The sequence below is a fragment of the Schistocerca americana genome, chromosome 5, assembly GCF_021461395.2.
Source record: "Schistocerca americana isolate TAMUIC-IGC-003095 chromosome 5, iqSchAmer2.1, whole genome shotgun sequence".
In the NCBI taxonomy this organism is placed as follows: domain Eukaryota; kingdom Metazoa; phylum Arthropoda; class Insecta; order Orthoptera; family Acrididae; genus Schistocerca; species Schistocerca americana.
This window is the reverse complement of record NC_060123.1, coordinates 183,672,815-183,687,204: the sequence shown is the minus strand read 5'-3', so window position 1 is coordinate 183,687,204 and position 14,390 is coordinate 183,672,815.

Here is a 14,390-nt window from a genome sequence, read left to right as displayed (position 1 = left end):
CATTCCTCGATTCAACCACTCCGATGGAATGTAATAAACCTGACCCGCCCCTAAATAGGACACAGCCCTAACACATGGCTTTAACTCCGGCGAGTGGACCCCCTCCCCATCTGCAATGCCTGTGGAGTACAAATCACTATATGTCACATTGTAACAGTCAGAATGTAATGCCTCCTATTTTTTTCGCCTAAATTAACCCTTAGCTGCTGTGGATATTGACAGGAACACAGTTACTATGGAGGGGTCTCTCAGACCGCCTTTTTATTTTTATATATAAAATCACTGCTTTCGTGAATATATATTTTCATGATTTCCTGTTGTTCGTTACACTTCTTTGAAACAGACTTTACGGAAATTTGCATTTTTTAAACAATGAAGAATTTAAAACACTTTGGAAACTGAAACGCAGCAAAATTTGCAGTTTATTTTTATTTTACATTTTACTGAAATAACAGTACCTAGCTACCTCTCCACTCACTCACAGATTATCATCAGGGACATGGTATTACAGATTAGCAACAGAAATGTATGGAAAAACACATTTCAGTTCTGACGAATCGTATTTGCCGCGCGAGGTAGCCGCGCGGTCTCAGGCGCCTTGTCATGGTCTGCGTGGCTCTCCCCTTCGGAGGTTCGAGTCCTCCCTCGGGCATGGGTGTGTGTGTTGTCCTTGGCGTAACTTTGTTTAAGTTAGGTTGTGTAGTGTGTGAGCTTAGGGATCGATGACCTCAGCTGCTTCCTCACTCCGTCGGGAATGGGTGTGTATGTTGTCCTTGGGATAAGTTAGTTTAAGTTAGATTAAATAGTGTGTGAATTTAGGGAGAGATGACCTCAGCAGTTTGGTCCCATAGGACCTTACCACAAAGTTTTAAAACTGTATTTGGAATCAGCTATGAGGTTAATGCTCATCGTTTCAGCCTTAGAGCGATTATCCCACCATACAGTTCTATGAAGGGAGAAATTTTGCCAAATTTTTATTTTAAAAATCGAGAAGAAAGTAATTATCTTGTGTATTCTTCTCAGGCCCTGAATCAAACTTTAATTGATTTCAGCCTGCATTCACTTCATGCAGATCTTCCTAGAATTCTCCAACCAAATTAGAACACCACACTGTTTGACACGGATATCTTGTTTTCCACTTCAAAATGGTTCAAATGGCTCTGAGCACTATGGGACTTAACTTCTGAGGTCATCAGTCCCCTAGAACTTAGAACTACATAAACCTAACTAACCTAAGGGCATCACACACATCCATGCCCGAGTCAGGATTCGAACCTGTGACCGTACCGGGCGCGCGGTTCCAGACTGAAGCGCCTAGAACCGCTCGGCCACTCCGGCCGGCTTTTTCCACTTCAAACAACGATAGCAAAAGACTGATGTTTTTCGTTTTTCAAAACGTTATTTCTGTATTTGAGGCTCATATCTCGAAAACAGCGAGTTTTCTCCGAGACTTCAGAATCTGTTGTAGTCTAGATACCTTCCTCTTACGTTAGCGGCTTCTGTTTTCTCCATCGAAAACATCTTTCTCTTCTTACTCATGAAGTACGCTTCTCCATCATCATCACCTGTCACAGCTTCATCACTTTCAGTTTCCTTCTCGAAATTAGTGTCGAGATCACTAAATACTCGAGATAAGGGTCATTATCATCCTCATTAGAGTCTTCATCTGAGAATTCACTGAGGCGTTCTTGAATACCCACATCCGTCTGGCTTAGGGTGACCAAACGTCCCGGAAAAGCGGGATTGTCCCGGTTTTCATCCCTGTGTTCCGGTGTCCCGAAAATTTGTTTCGGGACGCTCAAGTGTCCCGGAATTCAGTTTTTAAATACATCTCGTGAAACTTTCCCAATTTTTGGGGATTTCGCCATATTAAAGGAAATACAACACAAGAAATTAATATATGTTAGCTTATTTGTTTAAAACCTCCATTGTCCCATACAAGTAATCACAGTATCAGTATTGATACACTCAGGCAATAATTTACTTAGAGCGGTACTTTGGCCAACAAGTAGTAAGTTGTATTATTGTAACAGAGCTATGAAACCGTCCGATTGTCGCTCCACTTACACACTCATTGTCAGAATAGTGTAGTAGTTGATGTTTTGTCAGAGAAACTGCAATAGTTTTTTCTCATATTAGTGGTATTATTGCTGCAGTACTGTGAAACGTAATGCCGAAACGTGCCTGCAAGTTCAGTGACTGTTATTCTAAGGAATGAAATTTCATTAAGAAAGGTCGTTTTGATTACGAAGCAGAGTGTTCCGTATGTAACTGTTTTATTAGTGTAAGTCATGATGGACGTTCCGACATAGTTGATCACATCAGGTCAAAGAAACACATTAACAGATACAGTGCACCGAGCTGCAGTAAAACTCTACAAAGTTATTTTGTGAAACATCAGTCAAGTGAAGAGACGAAAGTTTGAGCAGCCGAGCTTACACTAGCCTACCACACGGTAAAACATCACCAAACTTATAGATCTAGTGATTGTACTAATAAGCTTAACAGCATTATGTTTGATGATTCTTCCATTGCAAGAGAGTTTAGTTTAGCAAGAACTAAAGTGTCAGCCTTAGTGAAAGGAGTTATTGCTCCCCAGAGTGTAAAGGAAAGCCTTGAATACATCAAAAAGTCTTCTTTCTATGGGATATCCACTGATGCCAGCAATCATAAGGCCACTAAAATATTTCCGTTTGTTGTTCGGTTTTTCGATATTAATCAGGGAATTCAGACCAAACTTTTGAAAGTGAGTTCCCTACGTAATGAAACATCTGACGAAATTTCAAGATTTTGTATGAATACTATCGAAATGTTTGATCTTGAGAAAAATTAATGTGGCATTTTGTGGAGACAACACCAACACAAACTTTGGTGGTTTAAAAAAGACAAGGCAAATGCAACGTATTTACCAAATTAAAGGCAACATTGCATGAAAACATTGAAGGCATCGGGTGCCCTGCACATGTTTTACACAGTAGCGTGCAGACATCTGCTGACAGTTTAAGCTGTGATGTTGAAACTATCGTCTTGAAGGTATACTCATACTTTTACGTATATACTGTTAGAACAGACAGGCTTAAGGAGTTCTGTGATTATGTGGGAACTGAATATATGAGTGTAATGTGTCACTCGAAAACTCGCTGGTTATCACTGTTTCCAGCAGTTGAAAGAGTAATCCTCCTATTTGAACCGTTAAAAGATTTTTTTCCTAAATGAAGACAAAGTCCCCAAAGTAGTGGTTCAGTTTTTCAGTAACCCTTTAAGTGAAGCCTACTTATGGTTCATTCACAGTCAGCTTAGCACTTTGCAGCATGGGATAAAGGAAATTGAGGGAAGCACGAAAAGTGTAATAGAGGTAAATGATGTTTTGAAAAATACTCTGGAAACTGTTACTAAGAGGAGAGAGCAGCAGTTCATTTCTTTTAATGTTAAATATGTCCTCAAAAGAGCAGAAGTATCAGAAGCAGCGGAAAGGAGTTTTAGAGAAGAAGTTAAGAAGTTTTATGACACTTGTGTAGAATATCTCAGCAAATGGAGCGCCTCACATTTACCTTCATCGCCAGTGTTTGTTTGGATGTTACTGAAGAGAGTGCCAAAATGGGAAAGTGTTGAAGAGACAGTTTCTTATTTGAAGAGTAAAGAGATTGAAATCGATGATTCCATTCTCTTTGATCAGTTCGGCATACTGACAAATTTTGTTGAAGAAAGTCTTCACAAGTGGAATGATGCAAAAAAAAAAAAAAAAAAAAAAAAAAAAAAAAAAAAAAAAAAAACCATTGGAATGTCATGAGAAGTGGGTGAGGTTTTTTTTTTAAGCTGTGACTGTCTTCAGCATTACTCTGAGTTGGTAAATAATTGCAAGGTATGTATTTGCAATCCCAGCCCATAATGCCAATGTGGAAAGAATATTTTCGTTCATTAATACCTAGTGGACTAATGAAAGAAACAGAATGGAGCTGGACTCTCTTGAAGCAATCCTGCAGATCCTGTTTGCTACAAAATGGATTGTGCCGAGTTTTATCACTGTGTCTCAAAGAACAAATACATGATCAAGAAGGCTGGAGGCTGTGAAAAATACCCTTTTCTCCAAGAACAGTCAATTCCATCTACAAGTGCTCGGTAATATTAAAGCTCATGTTAATATTAACTGATTACAAGTTGAATGGCTGTAAAATTTTGTAAAATCGTAATACATTTCTTTATTACTGTATACGTTTATTAAATCTCATTAATTATACAGATAATCTAGATTATATCATTCTTTTGTATCTTCTTATTAGTTATAATAATCGGGTTAGCAAAATGTGTCAACAAAACAACATTTAAAATTAAGAAACCTGGGTACATGTGGAATGAGGTGTCCATTGGCACCCGGGTGAATGTGTCCCGGTTTTCACCGAAAATAATTTGGTCACCCTAGTCTGGCATAGAAAAAGTTGCATGTAAGGTCTAGCTTTCCTCACCACGGAGAAACGGTAACGTTCAACAAAAACACGACGCGCACAAACACTATGGTATGCTGTGAGATCTCTCAAGGCCCATAAATAAGAAGCAAACTGCAACAACAATGCCAGATTTCTGGCATGTGTAACTCCCCATCCACTAGTAAGGTACACAGGAGAGTCTGCTTCAGAGGTGTGTGAATTTCAGGAGACAAAAACCTGTAGCGGTCTGAGAGACCATCCATAGTAGTTAGGGTTAGGCTGATAATGTTGTAATCATAAATTTGGCGCTCATCCGCAAATCACATTCTACAGCACGCTCCAATAAGAGTGTACTTCATCAACAGACAGCAGTACTGTACAAAGGTATTAGGAAAGTTTTGCAATACAATGTAACAATAAGTCGCAGGAGGCTTATTGTTGCTGTGTTCTGAGAAAGCTTCTTACTTGCATTGTAGCCGCTGTCGTTCTCTAGCAGGATTATTTCGAAGTGCTTGCTATCGCATCGTGGTTACGAAGTGAGATCCGGGCAGTTTTGCGGCACAACTTTGCACGTGGTTTAAACATAGACCAGTACATTGAAGAAATGACTCTTGCACTCAGTGATGTGCGTCCATATCGTAGAACTATATATTGAGGTGGTACAGAGAATTCCAAAGAGGAAATACCACTCTGGTGGACGCTGAGAGGACGGGAAAGCCACTATCATCATTTACGGAGTAAAACATTGATGCTGTGAGGAAAAAGTTAGACGAAGAAAGGCGGGTGACCTATAAGCAGGTATAGGATAGCTTAGGGATAAATGCACCAGCAGTTCGATCGATTCTGCATGATGATTTGCAAGTAAAGAAACTTTGTTGTCCCTGGGTGCTGCATGGACTGACGGAAGAGCAGATGACACTACGTGTGACTTGGTGCCGGGAGATGTTAAAGAAGTTTTCTAAGGGGCAATCTCACAAGGGGAGGCCGCAACGTTGTGGTCACGGGTTTACTTCAAGCTTTACACACCTTTAGTAGGCAATTAGAACAATATAATGTGCAAATAGTAAGGTGCACTACTCTGGAAATCCCGAAAACATCGGAAGAGAAGTTTTACACGTCTACTATGTAACTGATGTATTTGTGCCAAGATAGCGGAAGTTAGATTTCATGGTGGTCCAGCCGTTAGCGTTCGAGCTTCGTAAATCGACCGTGTGTAAGGCAACGGTTCGCCTCCCGTTCTGTTCTGTAGTAAAATTGTAAATTCTACGATATTTAAAAAAATTTCACCTACACTACTCGTTCTTGGTAATTAGCAACGTCTCACCGCTAGAAAGATTAACTGCCAAATGCAGCCTCTCTCTTTGTCTGCAGCTCGAAGTGTCGAGGTGGAAAGTAGATGCAGGTACCTTACCAGATTACAAGTATAAGGGATTTCGCAAATTACGACAGGCATGCATTTTCAGGAAAACTCTCTACGTTTCTTCGTTTACTTGTTGAGAGCTATAAAAATGTTTGTTCTAATAACGAAAATCAATTAAAAATAGCACAGTCAAATAACATGAAATTGGCTAAAACTTGATGCAAATACATGTGGTTATCGGTCGTTTGCTGCCATAGCCCATTAACGCCAAATTTCACAACACTGTCCTAATAGATACGTTTGTCGTACGTCCCCCATTGATTTCTGTGGTTATTTCACGCAGTGCTTCTTGTCTGTTGGCACTGACAACTCTACGCAAACGCCGCTGCTCTCGGTCGTTAAGTGGAGGCCGTCGGCCACTGGGTTGTCTGTGGTGAGAGGTAATGCCTGGTACGTAGTATTCTCGGCACACTGTTGACATGTTGGATCTCGAAATATTGAATATCCTAACGATTTCTAAAATGGAATGTCCCATGCGCCTAGCTCCAACTACCATTCCACGTTCGAAGTCTTTTAATTCCCACTGTGCGGTCATAGCCATCTGAGTACAGATGACAGCTCCGCCAATGCACTGCCCTTTTATACCCTGCGTAACCGATATTGTCGCCATGTGGCTTTTGTCACTTCAGTGTGTATGGCAGATACTTTTCACGTAAAATAAAAATAAAAAAAGGAAGCATGACTTCCTCACTTGTGATGAGAGAGCAGAAGAAAATTTAGGTGGAGATCTGCCCTCTATTCAGACTTGAGCTTTAAATTTAGCTGTGATATTCCCTTTATTCAGACAAAAACTTTAAACATTTTCTATAGTGTCTGGACCCCAGTGTAAACTTTTAGGCTGGAGATTCTAGTGGGATGAAGAGTGGCTGGATCACCCTTTTTATTCCAACAATCAACCTGCCACAGCTGTCTGCTGAACTGCTTTAATTCTTTAGACTGACCATCTCTTTTTGTTGTAAGGTTCCAAATAGACCTAATGCATTACTTTCATATTTAAGTCTGTCCGTGTGGTTTTATGTGAGTGCAGGATATATTTTTATATTTCAATAGTAGTTGAAGCTTTATATTAATGACACTTTTATCCTCACTCGTCTCATAGAATTTTGGTATGGGCCTTTAAGAATTTGCTGTCGTGTTCTCCAAAAACCATTGTCATCATCACCGCCACGCCGATTCTCTATACTACCCCACTAAGATATTTAAATTTATTGACTCTTCCGATTTTCCGTAGTAATTGTGGTGTCACCGCCAGACACCACACTTGCTAGGTGGTAGCTTTAAATCGGCCGCGGTCCATTAGTATACGCCGGACCCGCGTGTCGCCACTGTCAGTGATTGCAGACCGAGCGCCACCACACGGCAGGTCTAGAGAGACTTACTAGCACTCGCCCCAGTTGTACAGCCGACGTTCATAGCAATGGTTCACTGACAAATACGCTCTCATTTGCCGAGAGGATAGTTAGCATAGCCTTCAGCTACGTCACTTGCTACGACCTAGCAAGGCGCCATAGCATTTGATAATTAATATTGTGAAGCATGTACCGTAACGAGAGATGTTATACAATTGTGGATTAAAGTTAAGTATTATATCAACTACGTACTTTATTTGCTACTATTAATTCCCTTAACTGTTCCAGACCTCACCCCAGTCAGCGTGTAATTAAAAGCGTGCATTTCGGCCTCCTCTAGCAACACAGTGTTGGCTCTTCTGCCAACACTACAGTAATAGTAGTGGTCTTCAGTTCGAAAACTGGCTTCGTGCAGCTCTCCATGTTAGGCAGTCCTGAACAAGCCTCTTTATCTCCAAATAACCACACCACCTACATCAATTTGAACCTGCTTACTATACTGATTGGCTCCATAATTTTTAAACCCAGCACTTCCCTCCATTACCAATCTGAGAACTCCCTCCATTACCAAACTGACAACTCCTCGATGCCTTAAGATGTTTGGTATCAACCGATCCCCTCTTTTAGTCAAATTTTCCCATAAATTTCTTTTTCTTCAATTCGATTTAGGCTAATACCTCATCATTAGTTACTCGATCAACACATTCAATCTTCAGCATTCTTCTATAGCACCATATTTCAAAAGCTTCTGTTCTTTTCTAGTTTGAAGTGCTTATCATCCATGTTTCTCTTCCTTGGAATACTAAATTCTAGACAAATACCTTCAGAAAAGATTCCCTAACATTTAAATTTGTATTAGATGTAAACTTTTTCCTCTTTTTCAGACATGCTTTTCTTGCTAAAGCCAGCCTGCTTTTCATATCCTCTCTATTTCTACCATAAACAGTTGTTTTACTGTCCATGTAGCAAAAATTAAATACTACTTTTAGTTTTTCATTTCCTCACATGATTCCCTCAGCATCGACCGATTGAATTGGACTGCATCCCACTACCATTGTTTCACTTTTGTTGACGTTATGTATTCCGTTTAGCTGTCCTTCCAAGGCCTTTACCGCTTCTGACAGAATTACGTCATCAACTATTCTCTTAATGTTTTTATTTCTTCTCTTGAACTTCAAATCCTTTTCAGAATTTGTCCTTGGTTTCCTCTACTGTCTCACTCAGTTGTCAACCACTGCTTCCCTTTCACGTCCTTCAACTCCTTGTAAACCTCAGTCTGGTGGCATCTGCCCAAGTAGTAAATAACCTTTCGTTCGCAGCTACTTTCAGAATTTCAAAGAGTATATTCCAGTCAACATTGTTCCATAATCTGGCATTAATATAGGGAAATGCAGGCGTATCTGCGGGCACTCCACGGAGGACGCAAGCGGGCCTATACGCGTAGAACCGGACCGAGACCATGGCTAGGCCGTTAAGGGCGCAAGCGCAGAGGGGCAGTTAAAAACTGATTGAAAAAAAAAAAAGAAACACGGTTTAGGAATTGCCCGGGAGAGGCACATGGGTTAGCCTACCCCCTGTGTTCTAATGTCCTGCCGGCGACAAGAAACCTTTCCATCGGCCAGAGACCGTAAACACGCACTGTTGCTACACAGTGTAATTTCGTCCAGGTAGCATCGTAGATAAATTATTACTACCGAACAGATGTCACGTGGGTTATATGTCAGCAGCGCGCTTCGCTGACATAGCTACCGTCTGCACAGTCAGCTCATGTACAACAATGGAGTATTTCATGGAGCGTTTATTAACAAATCTGTCACAGTTGCAATACATATGTTTGGCAAGTTTCGAACCAAGTGCATCATCCTCAAACCAGACCTACTGAGGCTACCAAAAAAAATAGTAAATAGTTGTCAATAATCAGTGAATACGAATGTGGAATTACAACATGAACAGTTCAAATATTACAGTATTATATGAATTCAGACATACCTGCACTGATATTGCCTTATCTTAATAATGAACATCACAGCTGCAATACATGTTTTACAAACTAAACGTTGATGACTGTCATAATCAACAGGTGCCTACTTAGTTAGTCAGAATCAAATTGCAGGCTAACACAGCCAACAGTACCAGGAAATGATCGATGGAGCTAGTGTCACGCTGCCTGTACGTGTATGTATGTAAACTTTTAGATGTCAACCATCTGTTATCTGTTAACATAAACTCGATCTCGCCTTTTCTAAGTTTATTTGATAAAGCAGGCATGCCTTTGCGGTTTGTTCTCACAGTTCCACAGGCATTAGTCACTCTACCATGCAAATAAGAAAATAACGTTGGGCTAGTGTACCAATTGTCAACATATAATGTGTGACCTTTACCAAGGTAACGTTCAAGTAAAGTGAGAACAATGTTTCCAGGTATTCCAACATTTACACCAAAGTCAGTTTCTTTTTTTATTTCTGTTTCTGAACCCACATAAATAATAAAGTCAAGAATATAACACAAAACATTTTACACCAAATCTGTGGCATTTGGAAGGAATGTACTGCTTGAAGAAGATACGACCATTGAAGAGAACTAAACTTTCGTCAATGCACACATTTTTAAAAGGATAGAAAGCACCTAGAAATACTTTTCTTAAGTGATCCACAATTAGACGTAATTTCCAGATTTTGTCATCTCCAGGGTCCTTACTGTTATCAGCAAAATGTAACATTCTAAGCAACAGAAGATATCTATCTCTCGGCATGATTTGTGCAAACATTGGAGTAGACATTAACTGATCATTGGTCCAATAACTATTTCATTTTTTCTCACTTGAGCTATCAGAAAATTTACAGCAAGGAAACAGTAAACTTCGTCACTGTTTGTGTTTTTCCAACGTCGCACTCTTGGTTCTTCACTGGCATCATTTCAAAGGTGTTCATAATATAAATTACATTGCTCAGCTATGTAGCTCACAATTTCTTGGCTAAAAAAGAAACTTGGAAGCAGTCATATACAGTACATAAATCATCTAAATTGACGATTTTGCAACCGGAACCACTGTTATCGAAATTACACACTTTAGGGTCCAAATCAGAGTCTTTCCATCTAAAAGCAACTGTTTCGTGTCTCTTATGAGACATACACACGCTGGTGATCTCTGGGCCATTTTCTGTACCGCAACTTCCCATCTGCTATCCTGAAAAACTGAGTCAGCATCCCTCCATAATGTTGAGCTCAGAAAGAGGAAGAGGTGTTAGTATTGTGTTATGCATAGCTTGGGGGGTAAGTGTTTCTACAAAGGAAAAAAAAGAAGGAAAAAAAAACATAAAGTGAAGGTGTTAAGTGGAATGTTGGTTGTTTTATAAGAATTTTTATTATTATTTATTTGTAGAAGATTTTTTTTATCAAACCCGTACTCTGTTTTACCTACATAATCCTTCAATTTATAAAATGTATTGCATAACAGTTACTTTTTACCTGCCTTTTTAAATAAGTGTATTTTTTCTATTTCTTTAATCTCTTTGAAGTTGACGCGGACCCTGCACCATTATTGAAGACCATTTACTTTTGGGTTAACGAATTTAATCGTGGCTGGACAAGCACACTCCGGCTGTCATTCAAGGTCGCCACAAAGGAAACCCATGACAAAATCTTTGATATGGTAATTTAGAAATCTCAACCGAGCGAGTGCATAATATCGTGCACTGAGAAGTGGCTATGAGGAAGCTGTCTGCGAGGTGGGTGCCACGCACGATTGCTCACAGTCGACCCAGAACCCATCCTGCACAACACTGACGCAATGTCTGGCGATGTTTAACTGCGGTCTGCAAGGCTTTTGCGCCGATATGTGACTGTTGACGAAACCTGGATCCATCATTACACACCAGAGTCAAAACGTCACTCAAAAAATGGTCAAGTGTAACCTCTGCACTATAATTGTTCCGTATGAAATTTTAGCTCAGCTTTACCTCCCACTCTAAAAACAATCTACGTATTGCTAACCTCTGACCAAACAGAACCTAATTTGAACAGAACTGTAACTGATCTGAAGGCAACTTATCTTTATATTAAATGCGCAACGGAAGTAAAACAATTATCTGGCCCTAATCAAAATTTCCACTTACCTCGCTTTTTGACAACATTGTTGCAGATTTCTCGAAAGCACGACAGTAAACAGCAAGCATGCAGCGTCTAGGCTATATTTCTGTTTCTGAACACATATTCAAACTGTCGCGTGTGGTAATGCGTAATGATATACAGGACGTAAAATCCCGTCTGAGGCCTGCTATCATTTTTATGTTAATAACTGGCAACCAGTGCTGTACAATCACAATAAAGTCATGAGGTGTTCAATTGACTGTTTTATTTGAACTAGTTACGCGTTTCGGGATTACACCCATCTTCAGACATCACAAACTTCAACTCCTTCCTAACCAACCAGGCGTACAGCCATGACAACTCAATGAAAATGTCCAATAACACATGACTATAACTGCGACACAAGCAGTCTTGAAGCAGAGGGTGGGGAGAGTAACCATTCCTGTGAAATGATATTCCAAACCAACAATCTTAGAATGAAGTATGCATTCAAAAAGACAGAGTATAACTTCGCGTTATCTTCACACATAACATAGGGCTGAACAACACTGTGCTTAACAAGGTGAACAATGATTTATAAAGGGTACAATGTTAATAGCGAATTCCTACAAAAACCAAACAGCTTAATCGGTTACTATGTTAATGCACGATTCAGGGATGTGTGGTGGTCTTCTCTCAGCTCTGAACAAGTTAACTAGCTGACAATAATCATTCCTAGCAGCGCAGTGCTGCAGTTTTATCTCAAACTTCTTCTCTTCAAAAATAATAACATTATTCAAAATTGATATGTTTTTCACCTTCCAATATATACATCATATTCATGCTTGCTGTCCTTTATAATGAATCTTTCTTGATCCAACAGATACCATCACAAGCCAACGCAGCACAACTGAATACGTCCATTACCTACCACACTGCCGGCCAGGGTGGCCGAGCGGTTCTAAGCGCTACAGCCTGGAACTGCGCGACCGCTGTGGTCGCAGGTTCGAATCCTGCCTCGGGCATGGATGTGTGTGATGTCCTTAGGTTAGTTAGGTTTAAGTAGTTCTAAGTTCTAGGGGACTGATGACCTTAGAAGTTAAGTCCCATAGTGCTCAGAGCCATTTGAACCATTTTTGAACCTACCACACTTCACCTAAAAATGTATCAGAGTGTGCAGAGGGAAAGACTGTGCCACGAGAACACCAAAGATTGTTTAACAGTAACATAACTTGCTCTCTCTCTATGAGGTGCACATCGATAACATACAAAAACTAAAATGACATGACGATCTTACAAACTGTACCGAAGAAGGCAAAGACGCTTTTGTTTACTGGTAACAGGATGGCCACTGTTTTTTGGCAATTCCAACGAATAATCCTCATAAGTTAGTTAAGACAGAACAACAAATGGACTCATGCTTCATTGTTGGATCGCTTGGAAATTGTGTTGGCTGAAAAAAAAACAAACAAAGTTGGCATGCAAAACAGCGCTGTACCTTTAGGTACACTGATAGTCCTCGGACTGATCGCGGTGTCGGGTGTGCCTTCGTCATTGGCACCGACGTTTTTCGTTATCGGCTTCCAGAACACTGCTCAGTGTTTACAGCAGAGCTCTTCACCCTGTATCGGGCCACCCAGCAAATCCGGCGAGACAGGTTTTTCAATTGCGTCGTCTGATCCGACTCTCTCAGTGCCCTTCAAAGCCTCTGTGTGCTGTACACGTCCATCCCTTAGTGCAACGCATCGAGGAAAGCTGTCACTTGCTCACTCTAGATGGAGCCACAGTGATGTTTAATGGGTTCCTGCTCACGTCGGCCTGACAGGAAACGAGGCTGCTGACGCTGCTGCCAAGGCTGCAGCCCTAGTACCTCAGCCCACTAGTTCTTACAATCCCTCCGATGATCTCCGTGTTGCCGTCTGTCGGCAGCTGGTGTCACTTTGGCATCACCACCGGTTTTCCCTTCTTGGTAACAACCTCCGGGGAATTAAGCCTCTCCCGACGGCTCGGACGACCTCCTCTCGGCCTTTCTCGCCGTGAGATCATTTTAGCTGGGATGCGTATCGGGCACTGTGGTTTTACCCGTGACCATTTGTTAAGTGATGCTCCCCGATCACTTAACACTCATTGCGCTCAACCTTTGACGGTTTGCCGTACCCTGACGTAATGCCGTTTTTTTAATCACTTATGTTCTCGTTTGTGTTTGCTGCCTGAGTTATCAGCCGTTTTAGCGAACGACGCGCGAGATGTGACCGCCTTTTACGAGGGTCACTCCAAAAGAAATGCACACTATTTTTTTTAAAAAATCCATGTTTTATTCTTCATGTTTGAAAGTTTTACAGTGTGTAGATATATCCTTTAGCAACAATATTTTCGTTTCTCCACATAATTTCCATCCCTCTCAACTGCCTTACGCTATGTTGGAACAAGCGCCTGGATATCCGCACGCTAAAATTTTGGACCAAAATGTTGGAGCCACTGCTTGGCAGCGTGCACAAGGGAGTCATCATCTTCAAACCTTGTTCCATGAAGCGAGTCTTTCAGTTTCCCAAAGAGATGATAGTCACATGGAGCCAGGTCAGGACTGTAAGGCAGGTGTTTCAGTGTTGTCCATCCGAGTTTTGTGATCGCTTCCATGGTTTTTTGGCTGACATGCGGCCGTGCATTGTCGCGCAACAGCGAAACATCCTGCTTTTGCCGATGTGGTCGAACACGACTCAGTCGAGCTTGAAGTTTCTTCAGTGTCGTCACATGTGCATCAGAACTTATGGTGGTTCCACTTGGCATAATGTCCACAAGCAAGAGTCCTCCGGAATCGAAAAGCACCGTAGCCATAACTTTTCCAGCAGAAGGTGTGGTTTTGAATTTTTTTTTTCTTGGATGAATTTGCATCATGCCACTCCATTGATTGCCTCTTCGTCTCTGGCGAAAAATGATGGAGCCATGTTTCATCACGTATCACAATTCTTCCAAGAAATTCATCTCTACCATTCTCGTACTGTTCCAAAAGTTTGCTGCATTCCGTTTTTCTTGTTTCTTTGTGAGCCACTGTCAACATCCTGGGAACCCACCCGGCACAAACCTTTTTTAATGCCAACAGTTGTAGTATTCTGCAAACACTTTCTTTCC